General features: G+C 37.9%; 1 protein-coding gene across 3 annotated transcripts in view; it reads right to left on the bottom strand.

Annotated features, from left to right (window-relative positions):
• LOC106073473 (zinc finger protein 678-like) overlaps positions 1-13,031 on the bottom strand; it is a 68,808-nt gene that overhangs the window by 15,728 nt on the left and 40,049 nt on the right. For 2 of the 3 annotated variants that reach the window (XM_056039423.1, XM_056039424.1), the window contains exon 1: positions 2,366-2,503. The exons of the other annotated variant lie outside the window; for it this stretch is intronic. The gene's annotated coding sequence lies outside the window, so the exon portion shown is untranslated. Of the gene's footprint in view, positions 1-2,365; positions 2,504-13,031 lie in introns of those variants that run through there. 3 annotated transcript variants of the gene reach the window in all.

Here is a 13,031-nt window from a genome sequence, read left to right as displayed (position 1 = left end):
GTCATTTGATCTTCATTTTAATAAAAACAAGCCAACACTGGAATAATCGGGACATGCCATTTGAAAATATTAACATTCTAGAGCACATTGAACACAAATTTTGTAAAAAAAAAAATAAAAATGTAATTTTACTATGAAATTCAAAATACCAACGTTTATGGACCTATGCAGGTTTTATATAAAAAATGGAATACTACTTCCGGTGTTTATACGCGGATTTCGAACTCACTACGTCGTAGATACTGTATAACTACTCAGTTTTAAAAAGATAGTTATAGGTTTTAGGTCTAGATCTACTATCATCTAGAGTAGATGATGATGAAATTAATACTAATAGATTAGAACAGTGTTTCTCAAACTGTGTGCCGCGGCACACTAGTGTGCCGCCGAAGATTTGCTGGTGTGCCGCGGGAGTTTTCAGAACGCCATACGTGCAGCGTTACACAAGTCTGCCTACTATTAAATGTTTATTTTACGTTGCGATGACATCCCCATTTGAAACGACCAGTAATAGTAGTGGATCGCTCCATAGTGACGGAAAGGGGTGTTAGCTATTCAGGTTATGTAATTGTCCACTACATATACATTATTATAATGACTAAAATGTTGGCCGCCTTAGCAGACGCACAGCAGTTCTTGAATTGGTAACGATAATACTAAGCGATGTGTTTCATGTAAATTGGTTAGGTGTATGCTAATAATAACAAATTATCAATAAGCGTTATTCATTGTTATCCATCTAGAAATACGTTAGCAAGAATGAGACTGCGAAAGCGTTAAATGAAAAGCAAGGAACCAAACGAAGGTACAAAGAAGATTGTATCGGATATGGTTTCATATCTTCGGGAACTGAAGAATCTCCAGTGCCATTCTGTCTGATCTGCAATGCAACTCTGTCGAATGAAGCGCTTGTTCCAAGCAAATTGAAGAGACACTTGGGAACAAAACATCGAGCTGTAAAAGCACAACTGAAGGAATACATGGAAAACATCAGGGCTCAACAAAATAAACAAGCTAAGAAACATACAAACTACCTAAAGCTGCCAGAAAAGGGATTGATTGCAAGTTAAAAGGTTGCTCAGTTATTAGCAAAACGCAATAAAGCACACAACACAGAGGCTGAATCAGAAGCTCTTTGCCGAAAGATTTGATGTTTGTTCTGGATCAAGTGATTGAAGTTGTAAACTTCATAAAATCTCGACCGCTTGTTTCCCGACTTTTCTCAAAGCTTTGTGAAGCAATGGATTCAGACTACAAATGTCTCCTGTATCACACCAACGTTCGTTGGCTCTCCAGGGGAAAACTGTTAAAGCGTGTCGTCTAACTTAAGGCTGAGCTGATTTCATTCTTGGAGGCTGAAAAAAAAAGACTTCGGATTTTCTATTCATGACGAGATCTGGTGGGTTAAGGTGACATTTCTCTCTGATTTATTTGACAAATTAAATTAATTGAATTTAAGTCTTCAATGACCAACGGAAACCATCATCACTGCATCCTCAAAACTGAAAGTCATTTGGTGAAAAATTGTCTTTGTGGCAAAGTAAGATCGCGAAAGGCGTCCTTCACCTACTTACAATGAATGCGCTTCAAATAAAGAAATCACCCCCGAAATTCTGCACACTTTGACACACCTGCAGTCGGCATTACAGCATTACTTCCCAACAGTTGGAAGTAATGAGTATGGATGGATCAGCTATCTATTTGGAAACAATGAAGCTACAAATCCGACAACTGAAGAAGTAGAGCAGCTCATTTATTTAAAAAACGATGCAGTTCTTAAGTCAAGTTATGCCGAGAAAAGCCTGGATGTGTTTTGGATTTCAATCAACAAGTTATATCCTGCGATCAGTTTAAAAGCAATCAAAATAATTCTTCCATTTGCAACTTCATGATTGTGTCAGTTTGGATTACAGTACTGATTGAAATCAAGTCTAAGAAAAGAGAGACTTCTTACAAAAGACGATGAAATGCGAGTTTGTTTGTTGACTTTGGAGCCTCGATTAGATCGCATTAGCTCTCGAAAACAGGCACACCCTTCACATTAAAATGTAATACTTAAAAACAGGTAGAATCTTTTTTCTTTTTATTATAAAACAACTATTGCTCTTCGTGGTGTGCCGCGAAATTTTTGTAGTTTTTTTACTGTGCCGCCAGACAAAAAAGTTTGAGAAACACTGGATTAGAATATCAATATAGAGTATAGAGAGTCTAGATTACTTTCAATTTGTCTTTAGACTTAGACTCTACCTCTACTACCTCTCTCAGCCTCTAGTCTCTACCTCTCTAGTCTAGTCTAGATATACTAAGTCTAAGATAGGCGATATAATACCGCCCACGCCTGATCCGGTTCTTTCTGTGGTCTTACCGTAGACAATAGGCTCATAAACCTCAAAAGCTGTACCATCGCAAATTAATATTAAGCCAAAAAAAATAATAATTTAGTTTTTACGGTTTCTTATTGCTGTAAATTACAGTGTAATGAAAATTACTTAAGAGGAGGTAACTCTCCATCCCAGAAATTAAAAAACAATACATTAGAGCAAGTATCACTGAACTATATATTATTTTGATGTAATTTAGTATGATCAAAATTTAGCTGCATAAACGTCATGAAGTATTAGGGAGTATTTTTCACGTCACCTCTTGTTGTTGTAGTATATGACCAAAAAATAAAGCCAGAGTATAGATTCTAGATCTAGACTCTCAGGCCAGTGGTTTCCAAACTTTTTTGTCTCGTAGACCCTTTTGGCATGTTTTCTGGTTTTCCGTAGACCCCCTGCTTAAGTTATAAGAATTAATGATAATTCATCAATTTTAAATTACACACTATTTGTTTAAATTATTTGTTAGCCAGTGACACGAGGAGTGAAAATGTAAGTAATTTAAAACTACATTTTAAGTTGAATTAATTTTTAAAAATTTGAATTGAATCGAATACATTGAAATTTAAACCCATTATATAACAGTTATACGTATAGCATACAATCACTAAACACATTAGAAACTTTTTGTTCATAAAGGTTTGTAAGCTCACCATCCGTTGCTATTATTATTATTTTTCTTATAGGGATTTGTTGTTTTACGAAGTAGTTCTTCAAAACATTAAATATTAATAGTAGTAAAGGTTTTCAAAAAGAGCAGTTTTTCGTGGATTTCTTGAGCCATAATAATTTGAATTTAAAAAATACAATATTACCAGACGAGGTTGACTCAGCCTGATGTAGGCTATAAAGAAATATGTTGTTTGCAGAAATATGTCGTTTTCAAAGACGTGCGTACGAAGAAAGAAATATTTGACTATATTTAGGCCTACTGATGGGTGTCAGTGTGGGATTTCAGCTCGTTGACTCCGGGGTAGACATAATTTCCTCGAGTTCCCAGGTTCCCTACCTCGACAGTTTAAATCCAAGCAAATAATATCGGCATCGAAGCCGTGACTGGCTGGCCAAAACTGAATACAGGGTTTTTCAATGTAACATGAAGTGAATACCAATAGTTGTTCAACGTGAACGATATTAATGACAACGTAAGTTAATGTACATTAGTTAACAACAAGATTGTACGTTTAACAATTTAATGAATATATGATATGATGAAGCATACATTACGAATAGATATCAATAGCATTTACAAAGCAATTACAAATTACATTCAAAGGAACTATAGCACACCTTAATCTCAGTGCCATAGTCGATCAGGGCTCACAACGCTTATCCCAACGCCACGGGCAATAGTCAAATACCAAGCCTACAACTCAACTCGACTCCAGCAGAGTCCCAAGCCTGCGTCCCCAATAAGGGAGAAGAACACCACACAGAGAACTCCACCTCAAGGCAAAACAAGAGAACAATGACACCAATATAGCGCATCCTTAGGAACAGAAACTTACGAAACCTTATGGTGCTCAAAAGAAAATACCAAACAAGATGCGCACGACATCCCCCCTCTCCCCCTAACTGGATATTGCGAAGACAAGTCCAGTCTTCAAAGAAATATCGAAAACTAAACTACATATATACAACTGGAATAACCAAAGGAATTTAGGCACCTTGTCAAGACATGAAGCCAAAGACACAACTTTCAGATAGTCAAGAATAAATAACTATTCAAACAGATTCTTCTGCATGAAAATAATACATTTTAAATAGTTATATAATAAATATATATATATATACACAATACATAGAAATACTTATATAACAATAGTCTTTCAGTGAGAGTCACACTAGTCTTGAACGCAAGTCCGCTCAGCGGCGTAGCTAGAGTATATTCCCCCCCCCCCAAAAAAAAAAAAACAACTAATTAATAACATTGCGAAACCTTACTTTTTTGTTCAAAATAATATGTATTCATTAATCAAATATTGTTAATTCAAAAAAATCACTTTTACATAAACATACTACAAGTGAATTTTACGCGCTTTCTTGCTGGCAAAAGCATAAATAATTTTATCGAAATTTTTTCCACCAGCTCTTGTTCAATGGACAAAATGGCCAAATTAGTGAGTCGTAAATTTGTCATCGTTGATCGCAAGTAATTCTTGATCAGTTTAAGTTTGGAAAAACTTCTCTCGCATGTAGCGACGCTTACCACAATAGTAAAAAATATGCGAATCATGAGGACGACATTCGGGACTGAATCATCTAGCTGATATTTTTAAAATAAATTTCAAGAGCTCAACAGGTCCTTGTTTTGGAAGTTCGGATGCTTCTGATGAAACTGTGACAAACTGTTGAAGCCTCTTTCGCTCCAGCAGAAATTCGTTTTTATTAATGTCGCTAGGAGTACTATCGAGATTGATTTCGACCTGAGGATTTTGTAAAAGGTTAAATGGTGTAATGTTGAAGAATGCGAATGTCGTGGAATGCGGGGTTCTTGCTTCCTGGAGTACTCTTGACACGTGACAAACACAGATACTACAAACTGACTTAAGTCCGTTTCAGCAGACAAATATAAAGTTTATTTTAAAACATAATAATACTGCACTCCTTGATAGTGCTACAAGTCAAGAAATTATAAACAATCCTATCCGCATAACAGCGGTATCAAATATATCCAATACGTTAAACTCTCCAGAGTATATTACAAATCACGTCCGCATCTCAGCGGGTAACACTGTAAAGAATAATCCAGAATAATACTAGGAATACAATTACAAGTCTCAAAAAGACCACTGGCATCAACTACCCAAAAGATTCTTTCTAACTCAAAATTACAACTAGACTTTTCTAAGTCGCTACTGTCCATCCCGGACCAAAATATATTACTTGACCACCCGGTCCAGAGTATACCACTTGACTGAACTCAAAGTCAACTTTATTCATTCTACATCAGGAATTCCACGTGTCTTTTAAACTCTTATCATGACGTGAACCTTAAATCATGCAATGTCAACTGAGACTGGCAGATTTAATAGCTGGGAAGGCAACAAAAATTCATATCTATCTGCTACATCATGAAGTTGCTCGAATCGGGTGATTATTTCTTGAACAATCCTGTCCAAGGTAGAATAAATTTCCCTTCGTAGCTCTTCTTTGTGTGCAAGTACAGTCACTTTTCTCACCAGGCATCTTTTTCTTATGGCCAATACGTTTTTGAGGTTCTGTACTGATTCTCAGATCTGAACACACGCTTTCGGCAAAGGTAATGCTGGCTTTAGCGATGTCCTCTCGATTACTACTTAAAAATGTCTCTAATGTTTTTAGTTTGAGTGAGCAGTCTTGAATAGACAATCCTTGTTTTCGAAGGTAGAATTGCGCATCATTAATTTCAGTTAATACAGGAGCCAAGATAGGTGAGAAAATCAAAAGACTGAATATCAACTAATAATCCACCTGCTTCAGATCTAGTCGATGAATTTTCATCTCTGCTAGTTAATGTCTCCAGAGTTTCTATAATTTTAGAAAATTTATCCCTAACTATCTTGACGGCTTCTCCTCTGGCGCTCCAGCGGGTCTCAACTAAACGTTTTTAAGGCTAGTTCCGGTTATTTGATGAGGATATCCCAGCGGTGTGTTGAAGTTGAGAAAAAGGCGTGTAAACGGTCCAGTGTAGCAAAAAATGTTACCGAATTGACTTCAGCAGCTCGAATTCCTGCTAAATTAAGAGAATGGTTTGAGAAGGCAATGAATAGTGACTTCTAGAATACGTTTTTGGACACCGTAGTTTTGACCTTTCATGACCGCAGCATTATCATAGCCTTGATCCCTGCAGTCCATTATGTCTAAGCCATCCGAACGCAGTTTCTCTAGAATTATCTCAGCGATTCCAGCAGCATGCTTGTCCTTTGTGTCGATGAAGTCAACAAAAGACTCACAAACCTGCACCCCGTCATTATCCATGACAGCGTACCGTAAAATTTGGATGAATCACGGATGAATGTGTGTATGTATGTATAATCTATTTTTTACAATCTGCGCGAATGACCGGAAGTGTGTTGGTTGTTAGACAGAGACCAGCGTGTGTCATATGCAGTAAAGCTGATTAAAGTTTATGTGTTTGATCTAGTGGTTTCATTGTTTTATTTCGTTAACTAGAACTGAACCAGGGACACCTAGACGTATCGAGACCTAAGGTAGATTCTATCGAGTTATTATTATAAATATAATAGGAAAGCTGTGACAGCAAGTTTGATCCTGCTTTGAGATGTTAAGTGTACTGTCAAAAATAATAGAGAAATATTTGGCTTTGATAGTAATTTTACTAACTCTCCAGGTTTTCGTCTCTTGTATAATCAAATCCTGGGCCTTGTTGTCAATACTGTTCCCCACTCTCTGGCGAACTTCAAGTTCCCTCCAAGCAAGCGATGACTGAATGTGAGCTCTGCTGGTCTCATGTTTTTCTATATTCGGGGATAACCTCCACCACTCATTGAATCCATCTTTGGATTTAAATTAAGATTTGGTACTTGATCTTGTTGAGAAGAGTATGCAGGGGAAGCAAAATAAGGATTCTTTTTTTTTGACGAATAACACATCCACTTTCTAAGAACTTTCTCGCCGTTTGACATTTGCCGGAAAAAACAAGCCGCTGAAAGCTTTCTAGCCTTTCCTTTTGCTGATTCTTGATGTCTATACACCTGTCTGAATTGACTGTCCGTACGTTGAACTGTTTCAGAACCTTGAGTGACAAGGTGTATGCGAATATTATCTGTGATGACATCAGGCCAATCTCCAATGTCGTTCAGTCTAGAGTTTATTATCCTGCTTTCTGTATTGTTGACACTGTCTGATGGTTCAGCTTCTTCAGTAGGAATGTTAGAGGAGTGTGCTAAAAACATTCTTGTGTGGCTGTCCTTTAGTCTCTATAACCTGGGGTATGACGTAGTTTCTTCTTTTTCATCATTCAGGATGTCGGCCTCATAATTTTTTTCCTGATTCAATGATAACCGTCTCATCTTGCTTTGTTGCTTTTAATTGTTCAGTTAATTCATACCCAATAACAGCTCGCCTATAGTCGGTGGACTCTGGCAATGATGTGACTTGAAATTGTCTCGATGCTTCTTTAGACTTAATAAATTTAAGAAACGCACCTCACTGCGGTCAAAGAAACTGCTTTATGAGGATGACATTGCCCTCTGGTCAACCGGGAAGAAAGCCGACCAAATACAGGCGTCATTACAAGCAGACCTCCAAAACCATCTCTTCGTATTGCGACAAATGACAGATTCAGATAAGCGTTGCCAAAACGACCTGGTCCCTGTTCAGCCTAGGGATCGACATTCTTAAGGCATATTGTACTTAGGGGCAGTCAGATCACAAACTGAGTACAGCTATACAGTTCAAGTATATGCTAGTAAAACTGCCCTCGAATCACTCGATTGAGTACAATCACAGGCACTTAGGTTCATTTGTGGCACCTTTCGGACAAGCCCAACAAACGCTGCTGAAATCTTAACAAACGTGGCCCCTTTACATTTAAGAAAGGAGAGGGCGGTACTTACGGCCTTCGAGCGCTACAAAAGGGGCGACTCTAGGCTACACACCACAATCTTAGTGCAACAGTGGAGAGAGAGGAACCGCATAAAAATGCGATCGTTTCTCCACATTGCGGCCAATTTGTCAAAATCAGCTGGGGCTCTCCACTGATAGAATTCCTATTAGAAGAATTAGTAGGCTACTTGCCCTCCCTGGAGGAGAAAGCCGGCCCCACAAATAAGCATGTTCCTTATAGGGCAAGAGGGAACCACCAAGAGGTAATTAACGCCTGCCATACTCCAAAACTTGGCACCAGCTACACTAAAGTCCTACCCATTAGATGCCATTTTCTACTATACCGATGGGTCGATAATGAGGGACCCCGATAGATCTGGGTATGGGGCCCTTATAGTCTACCCAGACCGGACAGAACCAGATATGCCGATTTCTCCCTCTGATCTTAAAATGGTTTTGAGGCGCCAGCCAGACTAGTCAGTCTTGAGCACTGTTCATCATTTTGTTTACGTTACAGTATTACAATTAACTAGTTAGTTAAAAAAAAAAACTCGTAGAAAACAAAGGTTAGCTTATTTTAAAATATTGACATTTCAATAGAATTATTTCCAAAATTAAACTATAAAGAATCATAAAGAAATGAACAAACTAACACAATTGTTTAGAGCTAGAGTTAAAAAATATATTTGCAAACCAATGGACTAAACAATGAAGTAAAAAAGGTTGGCCTATCTTCTTCTTTATATTAGATTATTTATTAGTGTAGTAACAACATGTACCGTGTGTCCGAAATAAATCTAGTAAATTAGATTCAAACTGTTCTATAGTTTACATTGTATTGAAGAAATGGTCAAGGTGATGAAACAAAATAGCGACATGACTAGCTTATAAATCGTTAGTTCATGTTTAAAATACAGTCGTTTATGTTTGTTCGTGTCCATACAATTAGTCGTTTTCACTGAAACGCTCAGGGAAATTAATACACACTGGGGTAATTTTGGTGCCCTGTGCGGCCCGCACATTGTTACGCCACTGATTTTTATACAAGTAGAAATAGATAAATGACAAGGCCGATATACAAAACACACACATGCTTTATTCAACCATATTAGATAACGAACAGCAACACACACTTTCTAATCCGCTAAGGGAACTAACTCTCACACAACAGTACATCATATATCAACATAATCTGTTTTAGGTTTTTTGTTAGGCCTACTCTTAATAACTGACATTTTTCTGGGTGGAAAGACATGCTCCAATTCGATTCCCATTTCTGTAATTCATCTAATTCTCTTTGTAAAATGTCTGTGTCTTGTGTTGTTATTGTTCTATATATTATGCAATCGTCTGCAAATAATCTGACTATTGTTCCTAAAGTAATGTAATTTGGTAAATCTAGAATCGGAGCCTGGCAAAGTTCTCTTGTTCCAATGTGTTTTATTAATTGTTACTGGTACTTGGGATTTATCTCGAAATGATACAAATCTTTGTAGGCCTATTATTCTGTCCACCTTCCAAGCACATTTGTTTCTTCAGTCAGAAGAGTTCCATTGTTGTTTTTAAGCCCCTGTGGTTCTAGCTTGTCTTTTAATTTAATGTTTCATATGCATCCTTGCTATTGTTCGTACCGGTAACTCCAAAACCTCTTGCTCAATCAACACTCATCAAAGGAGCTATCTTCGACTTTAAAATACCGCTAACTCTCCAACATAACAACTAATTCCAACCACCCAATAATCTTTTCCTGTCATCCAACTAACTCATAACATTGAGTTCACATCACATGCAGACTGTTCATATTTATACCATGGAAATATATAAACAAAGAAAACTAATCATTACATGCACCGGTGTTCAGAATACGGCAACAAATATTCTACTCTCAACTAACAGCCATTTCAAATAAAAGTGACAATCTGACTTTCTACTGACTAGGAACTAGAGTCTAGACCTAACTAGAGGGCGCCTATTTGACTCAAAACCAATATTGCAAACAGTCCACGAAAATTCAAGGCCAGGGGCCGTACGGAAAAACCCATGGGAATCCAGCGCGCCGCTTTTTTTTTTCTTTTTAAAGTTTTCAAAATACCCCCCTCCCAAGTTTTCAAAGTATAATGAAACATTAGAATTTAAATAAAATATTTAAGTAATTTTTGTTTATTATTAATCCAAAAATATATGTTTTTAAAAAAGGGATGTACAAATTGCAAAATTATTTCGGTTAAGATAAGGAGGGTTCGTTCGGTTCGTACCGAGCAGTTTCAAAGTTCGGGTTCGTTTCCCATCTGTAATTAAGAGTAACAAAAAAGCTAAAACAAATTAATTCCACTTATCTTATTCATGGTAAACCAGTAACACAGACTAAAAACGCAAAATACCTAGATGTTATAATAAATGAAAAACTGTCATGGAATCCCCATATTGATGAATCTATCAAAAAAATCAAACAAAGCATTAGGGTTTATTAAAAGAAATTTCTATAAATCAAATAAGAATATAAAACTAAAATCAGGCCACGCGGCTAGCGAAACAGGAGAAAGAAAGGGAGATGGGGAGGAATGGGGTACATGTGTCAAGATTCTGTGAAAGCAAGCTTTGTTGTTAGCAAGATGATAGCAAAGGCATCACGACCATTCACTGAAAGCCAGTTTGTAAAAGAGTGTATGCTACAGGCGTGTGAAATTATCTGCCCCGAGAAAAAGAAGCCCTTCGAAGGCATAAGTTTGTCTGCGAACACAGTTGCAAGCAGGATCACCGAGTCAGCGACAAATGTTCAACAGTAACTGAGTGCCGCTGCAAAAGACTTTGTAGCATATTCCATTGCACTGGACGAGTCTACTGGTGTAACAGACACCGCATACTGTGCCGTATTCATTCGTGGGGTCGACGAAAACTTGAACATTGTTGAAGAGCTATTGGACTTACTAGCAATGAAAGGAACGACGACTGGACGCGACGTGTTTCAAGAACTGGAAGCTTGTATTGACAGGTGTGTGGGCTACAGTGGGAAAAACTTGTTGCAGTAGCTACGGATGGTGCACCAGCAATGTGTTCAGAGAAGGTTGGTGTTGTTGGATTAATGGTAGAGAAACGGAATCAGCTCAGCTTGGCGGGACCTTTTGCAGCCATACATTGCATTCTGCACCAAGAAGCACACTGTGGCAAAAGTCTACAAATGAAGAACGTGATGGATGTTGTCGTGAAGACGGTTAACTTCATACGTGCACGGGGTCTCAACCGCAGACAGTTTGTGTCATGTCTAGCTGATTTAGAAACGGAATACGAAGAGTTGCTGTATCATACGGAAGTTGGTTGAGTCGTGGAAAAGTGCTGCAGAGATTTTTTTGAGCTGAGACGGGAAATAGCATTGCTCATGGCAATGAAAGACAGAGACATACCTCAGCTCAGTGACCTAATGTTTTTGTCGGATCTTTCTTTTCTTACTGACATCACGCAACATCTCGATGCAATCAATTCACAAATACAGGACACAAAGCAGCTGATTACCGTGATGTTTGATTCATTCAGATGCAAGCGGACTTTGTGGGCCACTCAGCTGGCAGATGGAAACCTGGCTCATTTCTCTTTTCTACAGAGCATAACGGTTGAACTACAGCACCTGAAAGACTACGTAGACATCCTCTTCAGACTACTTGAAGATTTTGAACACCGCTTTCAGCAATTCACTGCTCTCGAACCACATTTTTTCCTTGTTGCCACTCCGTTTGCACGTGGAAGTCCAGATTGAACTACTGGACCTGCAGTGTGACACTGTTCTGAAGCAAAAATACGCTGATGTTGGCGTTCCAGATTTCTACCAGTTTCATCCCAGAGAGAAGTTTCCAGCTGCTAGAATTCTTGAGATGTTTGGGGGTACGTACGTTTGCGAACAGTTTTTCTCCAGAATGAAGATCAACAAAACAGCATTACGATCAAGATTGCATCTGCATCTGAGAGCAACCTTGCGGCTTGCCACTACACGCGACTTCAGGCCTAACGTCGATGGTCTGGTCTCTGCCAAACGCTCTCAGCTGAGTGGACAGAAACATTAGTGACGAGCCATCTGCAGTAGGCCTAGTAATTATATATTTTTTTTATTTATTTTTTTTTGGGGGGGGGGGGGGGAGGGACTACAGTTTTGGCTTTTTTTTTTATTAGTGACAAAGGCAACGTCAACTTATTTTAGTAAACTAAACTGCCTGTGCATGTATAAACTACAATAAATGTAATTAATAATTATATAAAACTTTATTTTAGCATTTAACTGCAGTGACAGTAGCCTATTGTTTGTAAAATTTAATGAAAAAGCATTCTCTTTTCGTGGTGTAGCCCGCTGACTGATTGCTACTTTCCACTGTGTCCCACATGCTGATATGAGTTTGAGACCCCTGTATTAGAGCATGGAATGAGTTGCCTGAGCTAGCCAGGAAAACCAGTGACTTGGCAGAATTTAAGTCACTGGTTAATATGCATGACGCGTAGGACGTAATCATCTTCTTTTTTGAAGTAACGTCTGTATTATATAAGATAAGAAAACAAACAAATGAACAATACATTCTATCTCGCCATACATGTCCCTGGTAGACGTGTCTAGCTCTAGGATATGACCATTCAGCTTTATTGTCTGAAACCATTGAGGAGTACCTTCAGTGGCGTAGCTAGAGTATATGATGCCTGGTGCGGTACCTCATCTTGATGCCCCCCCCAAAAAAAAAAAAAAAAACAACACAAAACAACTAATTAATAACATTGCAAAACCTTACTTTTTTTTCAAAATAATATGTAGGCCTATTCATTAATCAAATATTGTTAATTCTTTCATGACCTTAATGACCTTTCATGACCGCAGCATTATCATAGCCTTTGTGTCGATGAAGTCAATAAAAGACTCACGAACCTGCACCCTGTCATTCTCCATGACAACATACCGTAAAATTTGGGAAATTTGATCCAGCTTTGAGATGTCAGGTGTACTGTCAAAAATAATAGAGAAATATTTGGCTTGTTTTACTTGCTGTATGATTTGTTTTTTTAGCGTGATCCCCCAATATTGTAATAAATTCATTTTGTATTTGTGGAGACATGTATATATTCGAT

This window comes from Biomphalaria glabrata, chromosome 8 (genome assembly GCF_947242115.1).
Source record: "Biomphalaria glabrata chromosome 8, xgBioGlab47.1, whole genome shotgun sequence".
NCBI classification, from domain to species: domain Eukaryota; kingdom Metazoa; phylum Mollusca; class Gastropoda; family Planorbidae; genus Biomphalaria; species Biomphalaria glabrata.
The sequence above is the reverse complement of the archived record's forward strand: the minus strand, read 5'-3'. Positions and strand labels throughout refer to the sequence as shown.